Source organism: Macrobrachium nipponense, chromosome 1 (assembly GCF_015104395.2).
Source record: "Macrobrachium nipponense isolate FS-2020 chromosome 1, ASM1510439v2, whole genome shotgun sequence".
In the NCBI taxonomy this organism is placed as follows: Eukaryota; Metazoa; Arthropoda; class Malacostraca; order Decapoda; family Palaemonidae; genus Macrobrachium; species Macrobrachium nipponense.
The window spans coordinates 172,075,148-172,097,907 of NC_087200.1; the positions used below are offsets into that span (position 1 = coordinate 172,075,148).

The 22,760-nt window shown below is 40.9% G+C and overlaps 1 pseudogene; it reads left to right on the plus strand.

Moving 5' to 3' along the window:
* LOC135218999 (serine/threonine-protein kinase PAK 2-like) overlaps nt 1–22,760 on the plus strand; it is a 288,649-nt pseudogene that overhangs the window by 206,303 nt on the left and 59,586 nt on the right.

Sequence of the window (22,760 nt, forward strand, 5' to 3'; positions counted from 1 at the left end):
TTTTATGAGAGACCAAATTACAATAGCCTAACTATCCCATCTTCTAGTGACATAAGTTCAAAAACAGCAAAAGAGAATGATGAAAGTATGGTTTTAATGTTATCCTTGTTGCGTAAACATGTACAGCTATGAACAACCGAACGTGAAACAACTTTTTTTTCTAAGTACAACCGAATTGGATAACGTCCGTTGGCTTGTATTTCAATCATTGTACTATAGTACACTATTACCGTAAGTGTTGTAAAACCGAACGTTTATGTAGAATAGAACTGAGATATCTTAATGTAGACTTTATTCACTATAGATCAAAGATCAATCGGTAAATATACTGTTAAATTTAAACCTAGTTATAACTGAAGTTGAGAAAACTGTTCAAGCTGCTAATGACTATTATCGTGCTTCGGCAACAAGGAAAAACCTCGAGTAAAAAAAAAACGTACGCCATCAAACACACCCGTAGATAAAATTGAGGATAAAATCATTTTTTAATCAAAACTACTGTGCTTGAAAGGACACATTTTACTTTTGGTTTCACGCTGATATAAGATAAATAACATAAAGTTCGTACTATGATGATACTATAAAGGAAAATTGCGAACGGAATCACGTAATTTTTCTTTATCCAATAAACATGCCGCCAACGTAATCTGTTAACGAAAAAAAAAATTTGTTCACAATCACAATGAGACATTCAATTCACATTTCCACTTAAAAAAAGTCGTATAAGGAAAAATAACCTTGTCTGATATAAGTCAAGTATCTAGATATTGTTTATGCTAACTAGAAGCAAGAAAATTTGCTCAGAATTGCGTTAAATATGGCAAAACAAACTCGTATTCGTCATCAGCAGATTTCATACCAAAACATTGGCCGCTCCGTGGAATACTGGCTTAGATTTGCCGTAGTATTTTATAATACAATAATATGAGAATACGTACATACAGTATTATTGGATACAGTGAAGTAATGTATAACTTTTTAAAGGATTTATGGAAGAGATGCATATTTACTTTTTTTTCTGTGCTTATCTTAATTTTCGTCACTATGCCATCTACTAGCAGCAAGGTATATAGCTTGCGTAGCAGCGGCATCTCGAGCTCGTACAGTCGTACCTCAATATTCTGCTCGAGTATCAAAGCCAAAAATCGACCGAGTTGAGAGTTGTATTTTTGTACTTCTATCCCACGGAAAAACAAACAAATTGTAGTGTTTGCAAAATCAAATGTGTGTGCAAGTTTTTGTCTTTTAAAATAAATTTATGCAACAATTGTAAATATAATTTTTTATAAAAATGTGATTTAATTATATAATTAAAATTTTATTATTCGGGCACAACTGAAACAACCTATTGTCTTCATCATGTGAAGGGCTGTTACAAAGACTTAAAATGACATGTGTACTGCCATTGTATCATATTTATGTACAAAAATAATTAAATACCCTGTAGTACATTTTTCATGCACATTTTAAACATAAATGCATGAAAACTTTCAACAAAATCTGAAGTTTCATTAACAAAATGAGTTATAATTAGCTCCCAAATTAATAAAATAACACCATTCATTTTTTGGAATGGTGGCAGACAAGAATGAACATGAAAAAACATCCTCTGACAATGTGGAGGGTAGTTACAAAATGCCAAAATAGAAATAGTTCATACTCACAGAGTCATATCAGCAACATGACAAGACTTTGTCAACAGAAGCTCAATGGTATGAAGAGGAAGGTGCATTTCTGAACTCAGGAAATGAGAGCCAAGAAGTTCATAAAGGAAATGGATAAAGAAAATGAAAAATTGAGAAAAACAAAGTATAGACATGGGATGCAACCAAACACATCTATAAAAATAAAAGAGAAGTATCGCTGGCTGAATATGATTGATAGGTGTAACCTTTCTTCAACTTTTCAGACTAATGTAGCTTGGGTCCATTTTACATGGAACAAGGGTAATTATGATGAAACTGGTTTTCTATAACAAAATAATAATTGGTCTTGTAGAAATGGAATTTATTATAGAAATTACAAATTGGAAAACTTATGCAACTTCAAAGTATGATTTTTTGTAAATTAGTGACAGTTTATCATATGCTTTCAGTTTTTTCAACTAATTATTATATACCGTACAATTTTCAGTTTTGAAAGCCATGTGTTAACTTGTCAGATATAAACTGTGAGTACTGTATAGCTTTGTGTTTTCTAAAGGAGCGTGGTGTGCAATGTATTTTTTCCTGTTTTTTAATACAGGGATGTAATTCACCGAGATATCAAATCTGATAATGTTCTTCTTGGGAAATAAAGATGGTTCTATCAAGGTCACAGACTTTGGATTTTGTGCTAATATTCAGGGTGATGAGAAGAGGCAAACAAATGGTAGGAACACCATATTGGATGGCTCCAGAGGTAAGTGAATTCCTCAATAGTGTGACATAACTCCCCATTCATTCACTGGGCACCATTCATTAGGACTGAATGTTTAGAGTACTAACAATACCTTCCATTATTACAGCATCTGTTAGTTTGCAAACCTACTGGTACCCAACATTTTATACCAATCACATAATGTATTAAGAAAACTCTATGAACCCCCCACTTAAAATCTTAAATTGTGTACTTGCTTTGTGTCACAATTTAATAATCAATTTTCATTTAATAATAGAACTAGGGTTACACATTAAGCTTTGCTTTGTACTCAGACCTCAGTAATTAAAACAAATTTCAGTGTTTAGGAAGTGTATATTTGTCATTGCTTAACTTTACCTAAATTATAAAAAAAAAAATTCTTCCAGTGCCAGCAAGTGGCATAAACAGAAACATATGTTGTTCATAGGCAGAATAAACTTTTCGGTCTTAACAATATGATAATCTTTTTGCGCCAGCTGGAAACTAGTTAAAAACAATCAAGGAAGTAAAGCAAGGAATCTGTGGCATCTGGCAACTTATGTGTATCTGAGGAGGTGAAATGGAAGCTGGTTACTGACAGCACATAGAACACTGTGACACATCAGTCTTTCTTTGACTGCCTTGGAGGGTAGTCACTTGCTCTCTTTCTTTCCAAGCCGGTTGCTATGTTTGCCCGTGATTTCTTTGTTTCAGAGTGTCTTTTGTGTGTGCCTTGTTGATTATCATGGAGTCCTCCAATTCTTCTAGGCCTCGTCAATGTTTGTGCCCAGGCGTTCAGGGATTTCCGTTCTCCAGGTTTTTGGGTACTACCATTACAGACCCCATACTACATGCAGTAGGTGTCAATCTAGTTTTTTACCATTACTAATCCCTCCCCAGAATGTTGCTCCTGGCCTGTGTCGCAGTGGGAGGACGTTCTACAAGAAGAAGGAGCGTTTGAATATTTTCCTAGCCTATTTTTTCCTTTTCAACACACATATGCAATCTACCACTTGTTCATGTTCTCTGATCCCAGTACAGTAGAGCCTCGGTTCTCGATGATAATTCGTTCCAGAAGGAGCGTCGAAATTCGATTATTTCGAGAACTGAATCAAGTTTTCCATAAGAAATAACTGAAATGGATTAATCCGTTCTTGACCATCAGTTATTACCCTAACCTTGCCTTTTTTATACAATACATTACATGTAAATTACAACTAAATAAGTTAAAAGTTAAATAAATATAATGTTAAACGTATATTTATAATTTTAAATGTATATATACAGTATAAAAGAAAACTAGCTTGCGTCCAACCAATTGTTGACCAAGCGCCATAGGCTACCTAGGTAAATAGTAAGTAGAACATAGTGTAGTGGGTAGGCATAAAACGTGTTGCTAACGTAATAAAAAACATTGAAAACAAGTCTAATTATTACAGTAAATTAATAAACTATTAAAATTAAACCCAATTTATATTTATCAAAAACTTGCAAAAATTTGCCTACAGTAAGTCGGCATTTAAGGATGTAAACAAACCATAGCGCAGCCCTGGTGGTTTATATCGGGACTATGGTAGTAAAACCATATCGTTGCTGTAAGCCTAGAAACGTTTACATTCGATATTAATTTATAGTAAATCTTTTACGGAGTCGACTGCAATACTGTATACAAAATCGCTTGAAAATTATCTTTCAGTAAATGTAATGTTATGATACTAACGATTTTGTTTCATAAATATCCTTATAAAAAAGGTGCGTCTTTTACGGCAAATTGTCCAATATCAGGGCTGGTTTTCAAGCTTATTGGACTTTGACAATTATTATGGTACATTATATACGTACGTATAAGTAAAAGGAATCTCTTAATGTCTTTAATTACTATACCATTACGTACCAGCATCTCTTGAGTTTAATATCAAGCTAACCTCTCTCTCTCTCTCTCTCTCCTCTCTCTCTCTCTCTCTCTCTCTCTCTCTCTCTCTCTCTCTCTCTCTCTCCTTTTTTTTTTTTTTTTTTTTTTTTTTTTTTACGAGGACGCTTATAAACCAACCATACAGATTGCGTTTGTTACCAGCGACAGCGCGTTACATATGTAAACTGTGTCACTACCAGACCTCATACGTAAAAACAGTTGACGTCTTTTTACAGTAGACATAAAAGAACGTCTCAATTTCTATAATTATTCTATACCATAGCGGCTTCTCTGATTAAGCTAAGGCTAACCTCGTCTTTACCAGCAAGCTTAACAAAGATTAAGATTGCGTTTGCTACGAACGGCACACGTTACGTATGTGACAGTGGTTTCACTACCAAATCTCACACGTAAACAAAGACGTATTTTTACAGTAGACATAAAAGAATCTACTTAATTTCTATAATTAATGTATACCGTAGCGGCTTCTGAGTTAAGCTAAGGCTAGCCTCTTCTTTACGGCACGCTTAAAAAGCTTAGATTGCGTTGCTACCGAACCGAACATGTTACGTATGTAACTGGTTTCACTACCAAAATCTTATACGTAAACATTGACTTATTACAGTACGACATAAAAGATTCTTCTTAATTTCTTAATTACTACGCAACTTAATATGGCATAGTGGCTTCTCTGGTATAAGCTATGACTAACTTCTTCTTTACCGGCAAGCTTAACAAAGCTTAAAGATTGCATTCGCTACCGAACCGCACATGTAACCTACGTACGTACATTGCCTTCACTCCAAACCTAACACTTAAATACGTATTGCATTTGCTACTGAAAACGCGCGCCTCAAGTGTGAGCATGGCTTTAGAATGTATATGCTTGAAAAAAAAAAAAATCAAGCAAGGGTGCTTGATTAAATCTTTTTTTCGCTCATTACTTTCATGCAGAGGAGAGGAAAGACGAAACTTAAGGTTTATTTTGGAGTTGGAAATGATGGAAACATTTTGAAGAAGGAAAACGTGGAGATGCCCACGTAAACACTTTTCATTATTTCAGAGATTAAACAAATAGCAAAAGGTTTTAATAGATAGCCAGTAGTAATGTTGGGACCCATGATGAATCAAAAGGTAACTGCGTATAGAGTTGATACCACCGAAAAAGCAACGAAATGCGCGCAAGGTGTACAAGACACGACCATGTTTGAATGTTTGTAAACATTAGTTTGCGGACTTTAAACAATGCTGAGTGGCATCACCAGTGTTACCAACCGTTTTGCTGAATTATGCTAGTCGGTCAAGCAAGAATTTATGCCAAATACGGTGCAATTTTGTGCCAGAATTATGCTATTAATCTATCTTTATCTTATTTCTCTAATACATTTGAGCTAAAACAACGATGTAATGGAAATTTAAAATATTTATATATTAGGTGAAATGATACAAAGTGACGAACAGACAATATTATAACTAACAATTTGATGATCTTTACATGTTAGGAAACTTGTAATAAAACACCATGCATTTTTTCTTTAATAGGTCACATACGCAATCACTAGTACACTATTTGATATGCAATCACTATTATACTATTTTGACAAATGTGTGAAGATCACACATACAAACGTGAAGAAAAACAACAAATTTTTACTTATTACTGCATCATTATCATGCCACTCAGAACCATTTTTCTTTAACAGGTCCACATAAACAATTAATAAATACATGAAAATGTGTGAAAATTACTTCAAATATAACATTTTGTTATTTACTGATATTTACTGAAAAATTAAAACTAAAAAAAAAGGTAACAAACAAACCTGTCTCTACTCAAGAAGAAAAACATACGTACTTATTACTTGATCATTATCATGCAACTGAAACACTATTTTTCTTTAACAGATCACATACCCAATGAATAAATACTTGAAAATTGTGTGAAAATCACTTCAGACATAATTAAAATTTTGATAACTACTGAAAAAAATAAAACTTAAAAAAAGGAAAAAAAAAAGTATTGTAATTCTTTACTCATGAAGAAAAAACATTATTAACACTTTACTGATCGTTTTTGTCATGCCACTGTGGGTATTTATTTTTTATATTCACAAAATTTAACATTCCTTAGTTGGGTTCAAACTTGGCAATTAACTCATTTGTTAGTGCTGCTTTTGAGGCAATTTCACTATGAAGATACATTCACTATAGCTGTGTATGAAATTGAGGAATTTTCTGCATTTATTTAAAATTTTAGTGAAAATACATTCTTAAATTGTACTAGAACCCTAAGTGTGAAAGAAATTATGCTAAGCTCCAATTCTTGGGTCAAATTATGCTAAAAAAACATGAAATTATGCTACATTTTGGTAGCATTTGGTAGCACTGGATGACGCCAACTAGCGGCGGCTGGTGGAAACAGTTTTTGTTTACAAACATCATATGGTCGGGGGTCGAAATGGTTTCTTGGTTGAAAACAGATACAAAGTTTATTGGAAATTTAGTGGCGAAATCCGATTATGTCTAGTTCTAATACGGTCGTGAACCGGGTCTCTACTGTATACTCCAGCCTAAGACTTTGAACAACACCACAACAAGCTTACAACCCAAAACTCGTATCAGACAGAGAGCTCTCTCTTACCAACCAAACAGCCCTCGCCCATGTCTCCTTCTCCTCACTCTGTTATTGTTTACCTTTCCACCTAACGCCGCTGCCATCTTTTCTTCTATGATGTCACAACACAACTTAAATACATCAAGACATTGTCTAAAGTCAAACACTGTTCCCCATACATTGTGCATCAACCACATTTCCCACCAATGCAGAAAATAATAATAACAATAAAAATAAAATAACTCTTGACTAAACTGATATATAATCAGAGCATCATAGAGTATCCACTTGTCCTTTTTGGGAAGGTTTTTTTTGTCTCCTCATTTGGATGGTTCAGCATCCCCTTCTGCCAAAAGCGTTTCCTGTGTCAATTTTACCTCTGTCCTTCCTATTGTTACGCTGATTTGTCATGGAAGTATCAGGAGTTGCACAGGATGAGATCATGTTTAAGTAGCCCCCTCTCCTTTGGATATAATGTTCTTCCAAGAGGGAGGCGGCTACACCATCTGCTTTCTTTATTTTTCAGATTCCGATCAAACGAAAGATGGCAGCTGTTTGGGCATTGCTAGGCCTATGGGGTGCCCCTTGGATGGCCTACTCTCGCATTTCTTGGCTGCTTATAACCCCCCCACTGGCCTCCTCAGCAGTCCCCCCACCTCAAGGCCTACACTGCTTTGGCTCTTGTGTGCTGCCTCCTAGCAGGATGCCTTTGTCAACATCGATGCATACTGGCTCGCTCCTTATCGTTCTGCCAGTGAGGCCATTGACAGCGCTGCCATTTGAGATGTCTTGACGTCACTCCCAGCATCCTCTCAGACTATGACAGCTGTGATGGCGTCTCTTCCTCTTGTTGTTATGAAGTCATCTCCATCTGTGCCAATGACATCATCAAACCTCTCGTTAAACCTTCGGAGGACAATTGTTTTAAGCTGCGGTCAAGAGGCTAGAGTCTGCTTTTCGGGATTTGTATTCTGCTCTCTCTGGCAAGAAGAGTTGTAGAAGAACTGATTCTTCTTCTGCTTCTTCATCTCCTCCCCTCACCCCCCTCCTCACCCTTGAGTCAAACGGTGACCTATGGACTTTGTGGTGGTGTCCTCAGCGAGTAAAAGGAGTGCTTTACCAACTTTTCTACACGTCTGTCTCTCTCCTTTACATGTACATGTGCTTGACCATGGAAGCGTTAGCCCTCCATCTCAACATCTCCGTCTCCTGTGCCTGTTCCAGTCGGTCGTAAGGATGACAAGGTACCGATTAAGAGGTCGAAGGTGCTGGTACGAAAGTGTCTCCTGCACCTTCCAAAGATTCTTCTCTCTGCAAACGTGATGTGAGTGACAGTTGTGAACATGAGGCGACTCTGGTCCATGGAATGTTTCTCTCGTTCACCTTCCAAAGACCGGGACCTTAGGAATCGTTCTCCTTCTGGAAGTTTGCTTCGGTGTCGTTCTCTGTCTCGAGACCATATTTGTGTGTCATCACACTGCCTTGTACTTGACTTGTCCTGTGAACATTTAGAGATTGTCGCACGGATGCGTACATGGCGTGGCTCAAGGATATATACAGGTTTCTTCACATGGCCGTGTTCCGGAGCCCTCTGTTTGGGATCTTCGGTAATTAGGGACTCCACTCCCACCAGTGGGAGGCTTGATGCCCAGCTTCCTAGAAAAGTCTCTCAAGTGCCGCTAGGGAAAGATGAGGAATTCTTCTAAAGACTTTTTTGCATCATCAGTCTCCTTTGCCAGAACCAGATAAAGGGCAGAGAGCCAGGAGTTTCTGTATTCTTCTCAGAGGTTATTGATCTCATTCATGGGTTCAATAATCTTGGCGTAGAACGCAGACTCAGTCTTCTATGACCCCCTATGGGTATATAGGCCTTGCTAGGTCCAAGGCAAGATGCTAAGGCTTCGTTTGAGCTTCCTTGTTGAAGCATGCTCGGTCTATCTTGCAGCATGTTAATGCATTGGGTTTTGGACCAAGATGGCTCTCTGCACTCCAATAGGTCCTCGAAGTTCCTCCCTCCTCCTCTCGTGTGGCATAGGCAGTACAGGCAGCCCCTGGTTAACGACAGGGGTTCCTTTCCTTTGGGGCCTGATGCTAACCAAAATTTTCAAGTCTACGGGCGTTAATGATTTGCCTAATCATTTACAATGGACTACATGGTAGTTAGAGAGAGTTAGTTTTGCTACAACAACCGAACTGCTTCTGATAAAACAATGTTTTGTTTTGCATTTCAGCCATTGTACGATAGTAAAAAAAAATTACTGTAGTTATGTTACAAAATGACGTTAATTAAGTAGAAGAGGACTTAAATATTTTTGCATTATACCTTTATTTGCAATGGAGAAAATATTGGCAAGGAAATATAGTACTGCTAAATTTAAGCTGCAGTTGTAGCTGAACCTGAGAAAAAAAAAAATGTTCGCACTGGTAATGACTATAAATTTTCATGCATCAGCAACATGGATGAAACTGACCACAAATAATAGTGGAGAAAAAAGTATTTTAATAAAAAATACTGGCCATGAAAGAACACTGTTGTTTTCGTGCTAATAAAACAAGATAAATACATAAATCTTGTATTATTATGAAATAGGGATGAAAATAGTCAATCTGTTAGTTTTTACACACATATGCTCCTGGTGCCATCTAATAACGAAAAATATAACTTAATCTAGTTCAAAACAAGATGTATTTAAGTCATATTTCAACTTAACACTTCATATAACGAAAAATAAACTTGTCAAATATAAATAGTTTCTAGAGTTAATTTATTTTCGCTAAATAGAACAAGAAAATCACTCTGAATTGAGTTAAATACGGCAAATAATTTTACAGGCACTCAGCAGATTTTTCCAAACCAAAACATTGATCGTTGTGTGGGATGCTGCCACATACATCCATGCAAGAAATGGAATGAAGGGGTGACAAATCAAACCCGTAGATTCTTTAAAATCTTGTAATGAAGATAAACAAGACATCAAGACGACAGTAGCGGGAAGCAGGTCCGCGCTTGTCACTACAATGACCACTGGACAGTGACTGACCATGCATATGGCGGGAAATAAAGGCAGTGTTGTCACATCTAATTACAATGTTGCCACGATGCATAATGAAATAGTGGTCTCACAATATGTGCAATGGGAAATCTACATGGGAACATAATATCATTCTTCTATAGAATAATACAAGCAAATGTACATTATGTTCACAAACTGTACGTAGTGTAATTAATAAACAGCATAACATTAAATATCTATACACCTCCCTCCCCCTTTACGCTCGTAGCAGTGTCTCGAGCGGAACATAAATTCCTCTGAGCTAGTCGAGGTGAATGGCGAGGGACATTGGAGGGTTCGAATGATGGCTCTCTTTCCTGGCCAGAGCAATGGGGACACAGGGACTTGGGGAGAGGTGGTCATCACTCATGTTAGCCACTGGGCGTAAATGTCTTCGGTTTCGAAACCATACACGACCACGACCTTGGAAGGCGTATTTCATACTTTCTTGACATTCCGCGGCTCATCACGATGCCGACCTTGTCCCATCGAAGCGTCGTTGAGTCCTGTATCCTAACTCGTTGGGCCGATGGGGAGCTTGGGTAGAGGGCGGGCATGAGAATTGTAAAAGGCTCATGGCTTGGTCGGTTTTGGGCAGCAGTGCGACGGTCGTAATCTTCAGTCTTAGTTTGCCACTCCTCTGTGAATGATCTGGGGTGAGCTGGAACACAAGTGTGGAGAGGATGGCCCATAGAGGATCTGCGCAGGGGAGCGTCCAGCAGGGTTCGGTGTATTCCGAAGCTCCAGCAGTCCTCTATCAAAGGCTTCACAATCTATGTTCCCGGATGGGCAGTCTTGATGATAAAGGTGTTTAACAGCTTTCACTGCAGCTTCTGCGTGTCATTAGCCTGCGGGTAATGTGGAGAAGTGATGATGTGATGAACTCCCCAGCGGTCGGCGAATTGCTTGAAGTCATGGCTGGAAAATGGGGGTCCTCCATCTGTTCGTAAGCGGAGTGGAACACCACTCGCGGAAGAAAACACAGAACATTCTTGTAACTTTGGCTGCAGTTGTGTCACGTCCACAGGGAACAACCACAGGCCAGCCTGAAAGTCTATCAGTAATAACAAGGAAGGATTTCCCTGCTACGTGGAAGAAGTCAGCTGACACACTTTCGAAGGGCGGGATGGATGGTCGTCACACATGTAAGGTTCTTGTTGCTGACTAGGGAGAAACTGTTGGCAGGCCTCACAGCTTTCTACTTTACTCTTGATATCTGCATTGATGCCTGGCCAGAATACTGTCTGCATTGCACGACGTCGAGTAGCTTCAATCCCTCGGTGGCTGTCGTGGAGTCGATCCAAGGTGCGTCTACGAAGGGCTGCAGGATGACGATCCGGGGTCCATACAATACTAACTCTCCATCCGCGTAAAGGTTTGTCCGCAGCTTCCAATACGGGAGGGTGGAAGCGTGGAGATCATAGCGGTGGTAGGAAAACCGTTGGAGACATAGTGACTAGACGACTGTAATCTTGATCCTGGGATGCGGCCGTGCGAATTTCTTGTAGAGACTTGTCTTCTTCGATGATGGGTCCTGTTGCCTGGTCGTCAGTGGAAGTGGCAGTGCTGTCAACGATACGCCTGACATGTTGCAGTCGAAGTGGTGCACTCCTCTTCATCTTCAGGTGTGGGGCGACTGGTTGGGGAGCGAGACAGGGCGTCTGGTATGCAAAGTTGTTTCCCTGCGCGCCATACTGCAGTGAAGATGTAGGGGGCCACTTTCATCTTGAGGCGCTGAAGGCGTGGATTCTCAATAGCATCTAAAATGTAGTGATTGAGAATTGGTATCAAGGGGCGATGGTCAGTCATTAAGGTGAAATGTTGAAGTCCAGACAAGTATAGACGGCACTTAACTACAGCCCAAGTGACTGCAAGTAGCTCCAGCTCTATGGTGGCGTAGCGAGTCTCTGTATCCGTAAGGAAACGAGAGCCACACTGGACGAGACGCATCTGACCTCGCCGTTATCTTGAGTAGGGCGTAGCCGAGACCGTATAGGCGTGAGGCATCTGTTTGTAGAACCACAGGCGAGGCAGGATTGAAGGGTGGGGGGCCAGGACAGGTGGTGAAGTCAGAGCTGTCTTGACTTTCTTAAATGCTCGCTCATGGTCGGGCGTCCAGACGAATGAGCGTTTGGGGCTCATAAGTGGACATAGGGGCTGTGCTGCTGCTGCGATGTCTGGGAGTGAAGTCGGCAAGTTGATTGACGAGACCCATAACGACCTGACGTCTGTGACGTTGGATGGTGTCGGGAAGTGCGTATAGCTGATACCTTGTCAGGGTCTGCTGCAATACCATTGGATGATAAGACATAACCGCAAAAGTTAACTTTAGGGCGGCTACAGTAAATTTCTCCTTGTTGAGGGTGATGCCATACTGACGGCATCTGGTCAGCATTTGGTGCACGTGTTGTAGGTGGGAAGGGAGATCCTTGTCGGAAAGGAGGATGTCATCTACAACCTTCACACAGTTGGGAACACCTTGTAGTGCCATATTCTCCACGGAGGCAGTATGCATCACCTGTTGCTGAAAAATCCCATCGGGCCGCGACAGTGCTGGAACCTTCCATACGGAGTTTATAAATGTAGTCAGGTGGCGGTCCTCTTCTGCCAACTCCATTTGCCAATAGCCATGCAGGGCATCCGCTGTGGTGAAGTACTTCGCAGTAGGAGAGATGTTGCGGACGGCATCATGGGGTGTAGGTGAAGGGTGTGTAGGGCGGGCTACCTGAGAATTTAGGTGGTGTGATCAACAGTGATGCGCACACCTTTGTCCCTTGGGTACCAAGACCATGGGATGGCACCATTCAGAGGGTTCGTCGCCTGCTGGTCTGATGATTCCTTGTTGCACCAAGGAGTCAAGTTCTTCTTTCACTTGATCTCTGAGAGCGAACGGAATGGGCCTGGGTGTATGCACAGCGAATGGTGTAGCACCAGGTTTCAGGTGAATCCTCATCGGAGGGCCTGCCATTTTCTTTAGTGGCTGGGTTTGTAGATCCTTCCTTGATATGAGGACGTCGCTGAAGTGCTGAAGAATAGTCCTTAATAGCTGCGGGCGATGTCATGCAGAGGCAGGAAACTGAGCGCATCTGTTGACATGTGTTACCTTGAGGATGGGCTTCGGGAATTCCAGCGACACTATGGCGAGAGCTCGGCAATGTTCACGGGAGAGGAGGGGAGTCTGGATATCCTCATGAACATGTATGGTTGCTGAGCAAGACTTGTTGCCAAGACGAAGAGTTGCCTGGAAGCATCCTACAGCCGGTGTCATGGGGGATCCATCTGCTGTCACAACGTCTGTCATGGGTGGAGGTTCGAGCCTTGTCCGAGGTATGCGGAGTTGCATCCAAATGTATGGTGCCAATCACTGTGATGTCTGCTCCTGTATCGGGGATTAGCTGGAGTTTGTGCTGATATATCGCCAAATGACAGAGAGACAGTGACTGGTGTGGGGACTCGCTACCCAAGTTATCACCCATGAAACGGCAGCTGGGATTTGACTTATTAGGAGGTGTGAAGCTGTATACCCAGTCTGACTTTTCTTGGTCGACCTGCACATCTTCTCAAAATGTCCCTGTTTCTGGCAGGTCTTGCACTGAGCTTCCTTAGCAGGGCATTTCTGAGTGCGGGCCAATGACCCGTGCGTCCGCAGTTATTGCACGATGCACCCGTGCTGGGTCGGCATTGTCCGGAACCGTGCTTGCGAGAGCAATATTGACAAGGGTCACTGTTAGGAGACTGGTGAGAACGTTGGTCAGGAGATCGATGAGAAGTCCTCTCTGTAGACGCTGGTTCTTCTTGTAAGTAGATACTGCGTTGACCTGGCTAGGGGAAGATGCAATGGCTGATGCAGTCGCACGTGTAGATTCGTAGGAGCGGCAGCATGTCACGAACTCTGCGAGGGTAGATGAGGGTTGGAGGGGGATAAGGCGTTGTATCAACTCTTCGTCTCTCACACCCATCAAAATTACCATCTGCAATTGCCGTTCGGTGCAGGAGGTGGGGTTGCCAGTGCATAAGTCCACTTCATCAGCGAGATCCTTGAGGCGTGCGTAGTAGTCTGCAAACGATTCTCCGACAGCCTGTTTGCAGGACAACAATTCCCTGCGTCGTAAGGCTTCATTTCTGAGGCTGCGAAAGTGCTTTTGCAGTGTATCCAACACCTCTGTAAGGGAAAGTGATGTGTTGGGAGGGATGCCCAGTGTATGCGTAAGCAGGCGCTGGACGTCCAAGGAGATGCAAGTTCTCAGGTGAATCAGCTGGGAAGTTTGATGTAACCTATCAAGTCCAACTAATGCTGCATAATCCTCAAAACGGAGTCTCCATTGGCGAAACGCTTGGTACGTTGCATCTTGTTGCAGGAGAGGTGGGGGATGGACCGTAGGCTTGCTAGAAACTGTAGGTGTATTCTCTGAGAAGCCAGGGGGTGGGGGAACAGGTGTAACAGGAGGTGCAATCATGGGGTTAGTTTGCTGGGGTTGCGATGCCGCAATCTGTCCTGATAGCAAGGAGAAAAGAGACATGAACCGCTGGTTGTCTTCCTGTCTTGATTGCTCCATCTGTAGTCTGAAGTTCTGCTCCTCTTGTCGTCGTCGGTCTTGCTCTTGCATGCTGGAAGTCTGCAGAAAGTGTATAAGATGAAGTATGTCATTATTCTGGTCTCCTGTCCTATTCGGAGTCAGGGGAGGAGGAGAGTGGTGCTGGTATCTTCTTCAGCGGTGGGTAGGTGCACAGGTACCTCGTCTCTCATCAGACCCTGCGTTTGAAAACTCGGCCTGATCCGCTGTCTGCTCCTCTGTCTCATCCGCTGTCTGATCCATTAAATCAATTAGCTTTTCCTCTTGTTGAGCCATGTCGTGTTCGGTGTCGTAAGAGAGCTTGAGATCAGTAGAATGCCAGAAAAATATCCCAAGTCGCTGTATGTAAGCGAAAGAAAGAAAACACTTTGGATATTTAAAATTACAATGTTTGTCAGTGCGCTTGTGAATAAGCGGCAGTCGGGTGGGTGAGTGAGTGGTTGCGAGCTAGCGACCAGAGGGGAGGCGGGAGGGGTGAGAGTGCCTCTAGGGAGCGCCTCGGGCCTCAGTCACCATCGATGCATGACGAGGGGAGGATGTATGGTGGGGGCTCCCGAGAAAACAGGCGCTTGAGTTCAAATGTCCTGAAGAAAGCTTGGCAAGGACACTAATATAATGCAACACAACACTATAGCACACTGTCACTCTAACCCTGCACTGCACAAACACTGTATCACTCTTGGAGACACTGTAGTAAACTGTCGTTGATATCTTGAGTCACTGTAAGGAATCCAATGTGCGAGACGAGAAGAAGCGGCAATGGCGGTCGTCTTCTTGGAGTCCATAAACGTGTGGTTACTCACTGCGCCGATGTGTGGGATGCTGCCACATACATCCATGCAAGAAATGGAATGAAGGGGTGACAAATCAAACCCGTAGATTCTTTAAAAATCTTGTAATGAAGATAAACAAGACATCAAGACGACAGTAGCGGGAAGCAGGTCCGCGCTTGTCACTACAATGACCACTGGACAGTGACTGACCATGCATATGGCGGGAAATAAAGGCAGTGTTGTCACATCTAATTACAATGTTGCCACGATGCATAATGAAATAGTGGTCTCACAATATGTGCAATGGGAAATATACATGGGAACATAAATATCATTCTTCTATAGAATAATACAAGCAAATGTACATTAATGTTCACAAACTGTACGTAGTGTAATTAATAAACAGCATAACCATTAAAATATCTATACAGATCGCTTTGTTTGTATTTTATAATACTATAGTATATGAGAGTACATACAGTATTATTGGATACAGTGTAGTAAAGCCTAACTGTAAAAAGAGCCAAGCAAGCAAACGATGCAAATTTGTTGTTTGTATTTCATGCGGGTCTCTCGGTGCTTAGGCCTAGCCACCGATAACCATACAATGGCAGCATCAATTATTGAAAAAAAGAACTAAATGTAGTTCACAACAAGACATATTTTAGGTCGTATTTCAACTTAAAAACACTTCATATAAAAAATAACCTTGTCCCATATTAATAAGAGTTTCTAGAGATTAAAAACACTAATAGAAGCAAGAAAATTGCTCTGAATGAGTTAATTACGTACAGCAAAATAATCTTACCTCCACTCTCAGCAGATTTTTCCAAACCAAAAACATGATCGGTTATGTTTGTATTATATAATACTAAATACGTAGTAGTACAGGTAGTCCCTGGTTGGTTATTGGGGGGGTTTCTGTTCTCGGCAGGGTACTGATAAGTGAAAACGGTCATTAACCGAAATGGGACAATTTATGCTGTTTCATGGCAACGAGTTTCAGTTAATGGCACCTCTGTTAGGTGAGTTATGGCATCATAAATTGCAATTTTATGGTGCTAGACAAACACCATTAACAGAGTCTGCCAATAACCAGGAACTGCCTGTATAAGGACTACATACGGTATTATTGGATACAGCGAAGTAAAGGATAATTTTTAAAAGACAACAAGATGATAAATGATGAATGCCCTGTGATCTCATGTAAGGAATGAAAATAATATCTTGTGTAAGGAATAAAAAAAACAATATATTTTTATATTAAGAATTTCATGTTTATTTCACTATAAATGTTTTAGCATCAAGTTTAACTGAAGTACATACTTCTTAGATACTAGTTATAATCTTTAAATCTTTGGCTTGATGATGTTTAATGATGAAATTGGGAAACACTTTTTCTGCAGGTAAAACTGAGGTTTAATGAAAATTATAACATTTGAAAGAGGACGGAACATAGATGTTGCCTATGTGAACTCTCAAGAGAGACTGAGAGTTTCCAGCCCTGTGATTGGCTTATCAATAGTCATTGAGGAGCGTCGTAAGGGATTGGCCTAGGGCATCACATGCACAGTTGATGTGAATCTATTATAGTCATCTTACATTACCTTCCTATGACTGTTACTACTAAGTATATACACAACCCTAAAATGCTGATAACTTCCATTTTAACAGTACATTGCCCAGCTTGACAGTTCAACAAAAATATACCTCAAACTATCATCCCAAAACCCCTAATATCATTTCAAAGTCATCTGACCATTATGTACATACCACCTACACCTGTTACTCCTAAAAGTATCCTATATTCAGACATGCACATTTTCTTTTGCCTAATGTAACTTCGCGTAATCGTCTACTGTACATACTGTGCATAATGTACATACATTGTACTGATATTTTGCAGTGTTGTAAGATATTAAAATTGTTTTTTACTGTACATTACATATTTTATGATGGTACTACTACTGTATAAAAAGCCCAGGTAAAATACACGTGGGTAGTTTAGAACGACAAGACATGTCCCTCCAAACAGAATGCTAGGTTTTTTATGTCATGTTAGTATTTTTGTGATTACCTAGTACTCAACCAGATCATATAGTGGTTAGTCCTCACCATCTCCTATAAATTTATTAAAAAATTCATTTTCTCTCTCTCTCTCTCTCTCTCTCTCTCTCTCTCTCTCTCGTCTCTCTCTCTCTCTCTATATATATATATATATATATATATATATATATATATATATATATATATATATTATATATATATATATATATATATATATATATATATATATATATATATATATACATATATACATATCCTTGAATGAAAAAGCACAGCAAAATATCAAGAAAACATTATTTCACTTAGAGAATCCATTTATACTGTATTATATTGATCTAATCACCTTAAAAATATTAAAATCCAAATTTCATATGTAGCTAACCTTCAATCGTAACAATATGATAATTTCTAGCACCTAGCTGGATCCGGTTAAAATGCAGATGAAAGCAAGGAATCTTGTGATATCTGGCAACGCATGCATAAATCGGGTGAAGAGTGGTCAAAAACCACGCACCTACGCCACCACGTCAGTCTTTTTCTTAACCGCCTGGGCAAGAGTTGTGGTTGACCTCTCTCGGCCTTTACCCGGTTCATTGCCTATTTCGATTGTGTTTAGTGTGTGTGTGTGTGTGTGTGTGTGTTTGTGTGTGGCTGGTATTATGGCTTCTTCTGCTCCTTCTCGGCCTCGTCAACGTGTGTGCCCCGGAATTCCAGGTTTTCTGTGTTCTCGTTTTTTGGCTTCTACTGCGACCGGCCCCCACATCACGTGTAGTAGGTGCCGCTCTAATGTTTGTACTAAACGAATCCTTGCACGTAATGCTGTGCATGGCCTAAAGAGGGAGAATGGAAGTCGTTTTATAGTAAGAGAGAGCATCGGGGGAGGGTTTCTACTCTTTCCTTCATGGGAAGTTTTTTTTTTCGCCTGATATCACAAGATTCCTTGCTTCCATCTGCGTTTTAATAACGATCCAGCTAGGCGCTAGAAATTATCCTATTGTTAGACCTCAAGTTTTGTAGCTATGTAAAAATAAAAATTGTCTTAGAAAATTTTTTTCATTCAAGGACACATCATAATTGAGCTGCAAAATTTGTGCGAGTTGTTGCCCTGGTTACACTGCGGTATGCTAACCACTTGCTAAAGTCAGATAGTAAAATTTGTATTTAAATTAATGTTAACTTTAAGAAAACTGATGATTTACTCTACTTGTACATTATATTGTGTGATTATTGTCTTGCCATATTATCAATGTGAACTGTGCAATTATGTGCCATTGGCTTCTGGTAATGTTTACATTCTCAAAGCATCAGCTGATTGCATCTTACTGATATCATCATTGCCATCATTGTTAAATAAAAGTGAATGCAGATACATCTTTTGTGAAATTATCCAAGCTGGTTAAAAGTGCAGCTTACTTTTATTTTATAAATGTAGTAAATTTTAAGTTAAGGTGTGATTTTGTCAATTTGCGTACATATTCCAAAATATTTTGTCCATCATTAATTTTTTTTAGCTATAGCTTATCTTTAGTGCTAAGCTTAGATGACCTATTAGAGTGCAGAGAGCCATGCTGACCGGAGATCAAAGCATTAACATGCTGCAAAATTGATTGCGCATGCCCAGAACAAGGGAGCTCAAACGAAGCCCTAGCATCCTGCCACGGACCGAGCAAGGAACTCTGTGCCCTTAGGGGTCATAGAAGACTGAGTCTGTGTCCTCACCTTAAGCTTATTGAACTCGTGAAATGAGATCAATAACCAAAAAATCCAAAAAAGAAAACAGAAACTCTTGACTCTCCCCCTCCCCTCCCCGGCTCTGGCAATGGAGAGACAACGCGAAGTAGATGGCTGAGAGGATCCTCATCCTTCCCTAAGGCCACTGGAGAAAACTCCCTTGGAAGCCGGACATCACACATTCACCAATAGGGACTAAGCCCTCGAACGACGGAAGATCCCATGAAAGAGGTCTCAGCACATGGTTGAGCGACAAATCTCATACACGGCCATGAGCCGAACTACGTACATGACTGTGCAACAAACCATGTACGTGACTGAACCATGTACATGGTCGTGAGATGAAGAACAATGCACAAGAGAACATCCTGGAGAACAAGATCAGCCACGATAAGAAGAATTGAGGCCTACAACGCTGGAAGGTGAATGATGCAAGCAGGAACTCCTTGGAGAACGAGAACCAGAAAGCCTAGGTTTCTACAACAGAGGAGAAAGGCTGGAGACTCATTCATGGACCCAAACACCTCATCTTGCGACCGTCAACAGCCTCATGACCGCCTTCCAGCTACATGAACACGTTCGTGGGAGGCAGAAGAACAGGAGACGCAACACAGCTCTCTGGGAGAAGAGACACTCCTAGAAGGTGCAGGATCAGCAACCTGAGAATATAGGCACCTTTGACCTCTTAATCAGGAGCCCTATCATCCTTGCAGAGAACTCAAACAGGCTGAGGAGACGAAGGATTCGCTTGAAGACTGAGGGGAGTGAAGGCCATCATGAATTGGAACACATCCACGTCTGTGATGGGAAAGACAGCCAGACACTCCACTCTCAGAAGATGACGCAATAAAGTCCTGAATCCTCTGTGTGACTGAGAACAAGGAAAGAGGAGAAAGGAATCAGAAGGGGGAAGGAGCTCTCCGACTGCTATGCTTCTTGCTAGAAATATACAGGATACCTTTTTTGCAAAAAAAACAGTTTTCAGCCATATCAACCATTGCTTGAAGGCACGTCTCCAATGTTCTACAGCGTCGGGCTGCGATGACGTTATAGATGAAGTTAGAAATGAACATCACAGCAACAGGCAGTGGGAGAGACAATACCGCAGCTAACATCATAGGCCGAGAGGATGCTGGGAGTGATGTCACAGAATTGGGAATGCCAGCTCAAGTTGATGGCCTCACTGCTGGCGAGATAAGTAGCAACCCAGGGTGCATCATAGGAGTCAATGGCGTCCTGTTAGGCGACAACACATTAGAGCCAAAGTGGTGGAGACCTGGAGGCAGGGGGAACTGCTGGGAGGAGGATGGCGAGCAGACATGAAATGTGACAATAAGCCATCCAAGAGGGGGTGGAAAACCATAGGCCTGGGAGGAGCCCAAACAGCCGCCATCTTGTGCAATTCCATATCTGAAACAAGGAAGAAGATGGAGTTGCCTCCTCATTCCAGGAGGGAAGGGATTACCTCCTACCAGGGGAAGGGGGCAACATTATACACAAAATCATCCTGTGGAACTCCCGATATTACTTCCAAAAATGAATCAATGGAAGGAAAGGAAGGAGACAGGGCATCAAGAGTAGCAAAAGGGAAAAATTCTGGAAGAAGGGGATGGCAAATTGTCCACTCGGGGAGGCAGAAACCTTCCTAAGAAGGACAAGTAGATACTCTGTGGAGCTCCCTTTTCTTGTAGAAAGCCTTCCGACTGCGACAGAGACCGAAGAACGACATTCCGGGCAAGGGGTAATGATAGTACAAAAAATTGGAGCTGCACCTACTGTAAATGGTGTGGTGGCAGTAATGGAAGACTCCAAAAACCTGAAACATGGAAATCTTGGAATGCCCAGACACATGTATAACAGGACTAGACTCTAGGTGGAATCCATGATATAAGATAAGTCGCGCACACACACACACACACACACACACACACACACACACACACACACACACACACACACACACACACACACACACACACACACACACACACACACACACACACACACACTGAAAGGAAAGCACAAATACATCACGAACTAACAAAGAAACTGGCCTTGGGAAGAGAGCTCAAAAACGAAACTCTACTCTCCAAGGCAGTCAAAAAGAAAGACTGACCATGTCATGAGGCTACAAGCCCAGTCGGTGACCAGCTACCACTTTGTATATTGCATGGGTTGCTAGATTGCCACAAATTCCTTGCTTTACAATCTTGATTGTTTTTCAACTGGTTTCCAGCTGGCGCTTGAAGATTATCCTATTGTTAAGTCCAAAGGTGTGTTAGCCATGAAAAATACAAGTTGATTAAATATTTGTCATTTTGGGCATATCAGTTAGTCAAACAATAACTTAGATGTAATGTCAATACAGTGGGCCCCCCGTATTCGTGTTCTCCGGATTCGCGGACTCTCACATTCGCGGATTTCTCTCGGGAACGTTTCCCCGCATTATTCGCGCATTCGCGGTATTTTTCTATGAGTAATATCCACAAATTCTTGTTTTTTTTTTTATCAATTTTAATCATAAAATGCACTTTTTGTGATGAAACTATTAAAGAAACCAAGTATGAACATTTTTAGTGGTTTTTCTTGAGTTTTAACTAACAAAATAGGCTGTTTTTAGGGTTTTTATAGGGGTTCCAAACATTCGCGGGTTCTAACTATTCAAAGGGGCGTCTGGTACGCATTCCCCGCGAATAGGTGGGGGACCACTGTAACTGTAACATAACAATTAACAAACTTATGATAGTTACAGTAACTAAGATTGGCAAACTGCTATTTCTGGGCTCAGCCATGTCGCTCCCGTGAAAAAAAATGTGTCTGCCTTAAGTCTTTGGAGGATCTTAAATATCATGCAAATAGCTGTAGGGAGATCAGTGTCTCCTGCTACAACATCAATATAGTACTGTCCTTGTGTCATATGAATATTTTCCATTATGCCAGCATTATTAACCATTCTACCTACCGCAGCAAATGTCTTTGTTATTAGAATTGGGTGTAGGTGTTAATTTATACATTTGTTCATGAAACTTACCTGTCAGATATATATAGCTGTATTTCTGAAGTCCGACAGAATTTTAAAAACTTCCGACACACGCAGTGGTCGGCCAGGTGGTTAGTACCCATTCCCGCCGCTGGGAGGCGGGTATCAGGAACCATTCCCATTTTCTATTCATAATTTTTCTGTCGCCGGTGCTGAAAACACCTGTTTTCAGTACCTCCGTCTTAGGATTTTGGAAACTTCATTGCCGCTAAGTATCCTAATTGTCTTTTGATTTATTTACTTGGATTTGTGGCTAGGCATACGCTATCTTTAAATTGATTTGAATTTGATTCAATTTTTGCTTAAAATATTCTGAATCTAGTTAGGCTAGTTTCAGACGGGGTTGTCTGCAAAGATAGGGTGTGGCTACCGAAAGCTTCGGTAGATTCCGCACTTGGTATGTACGTAGGGGTATGGGTCTTCCTTCTTTGTTGAGATTTGTCATTTGTAAGGAGTGTGAGACTGTCTATTCCGTAAGGAAGACGTATGATTCGTATGTACGCAATTAATCAGTAAACATGTCTAATTCCGTAAGGAAGACGTATGATTCGTATGTACGCAATTAATCAGTAACAAAAGTCAGGGTAGTGAACCTGCTAACCTTCCTGTAGACTTTA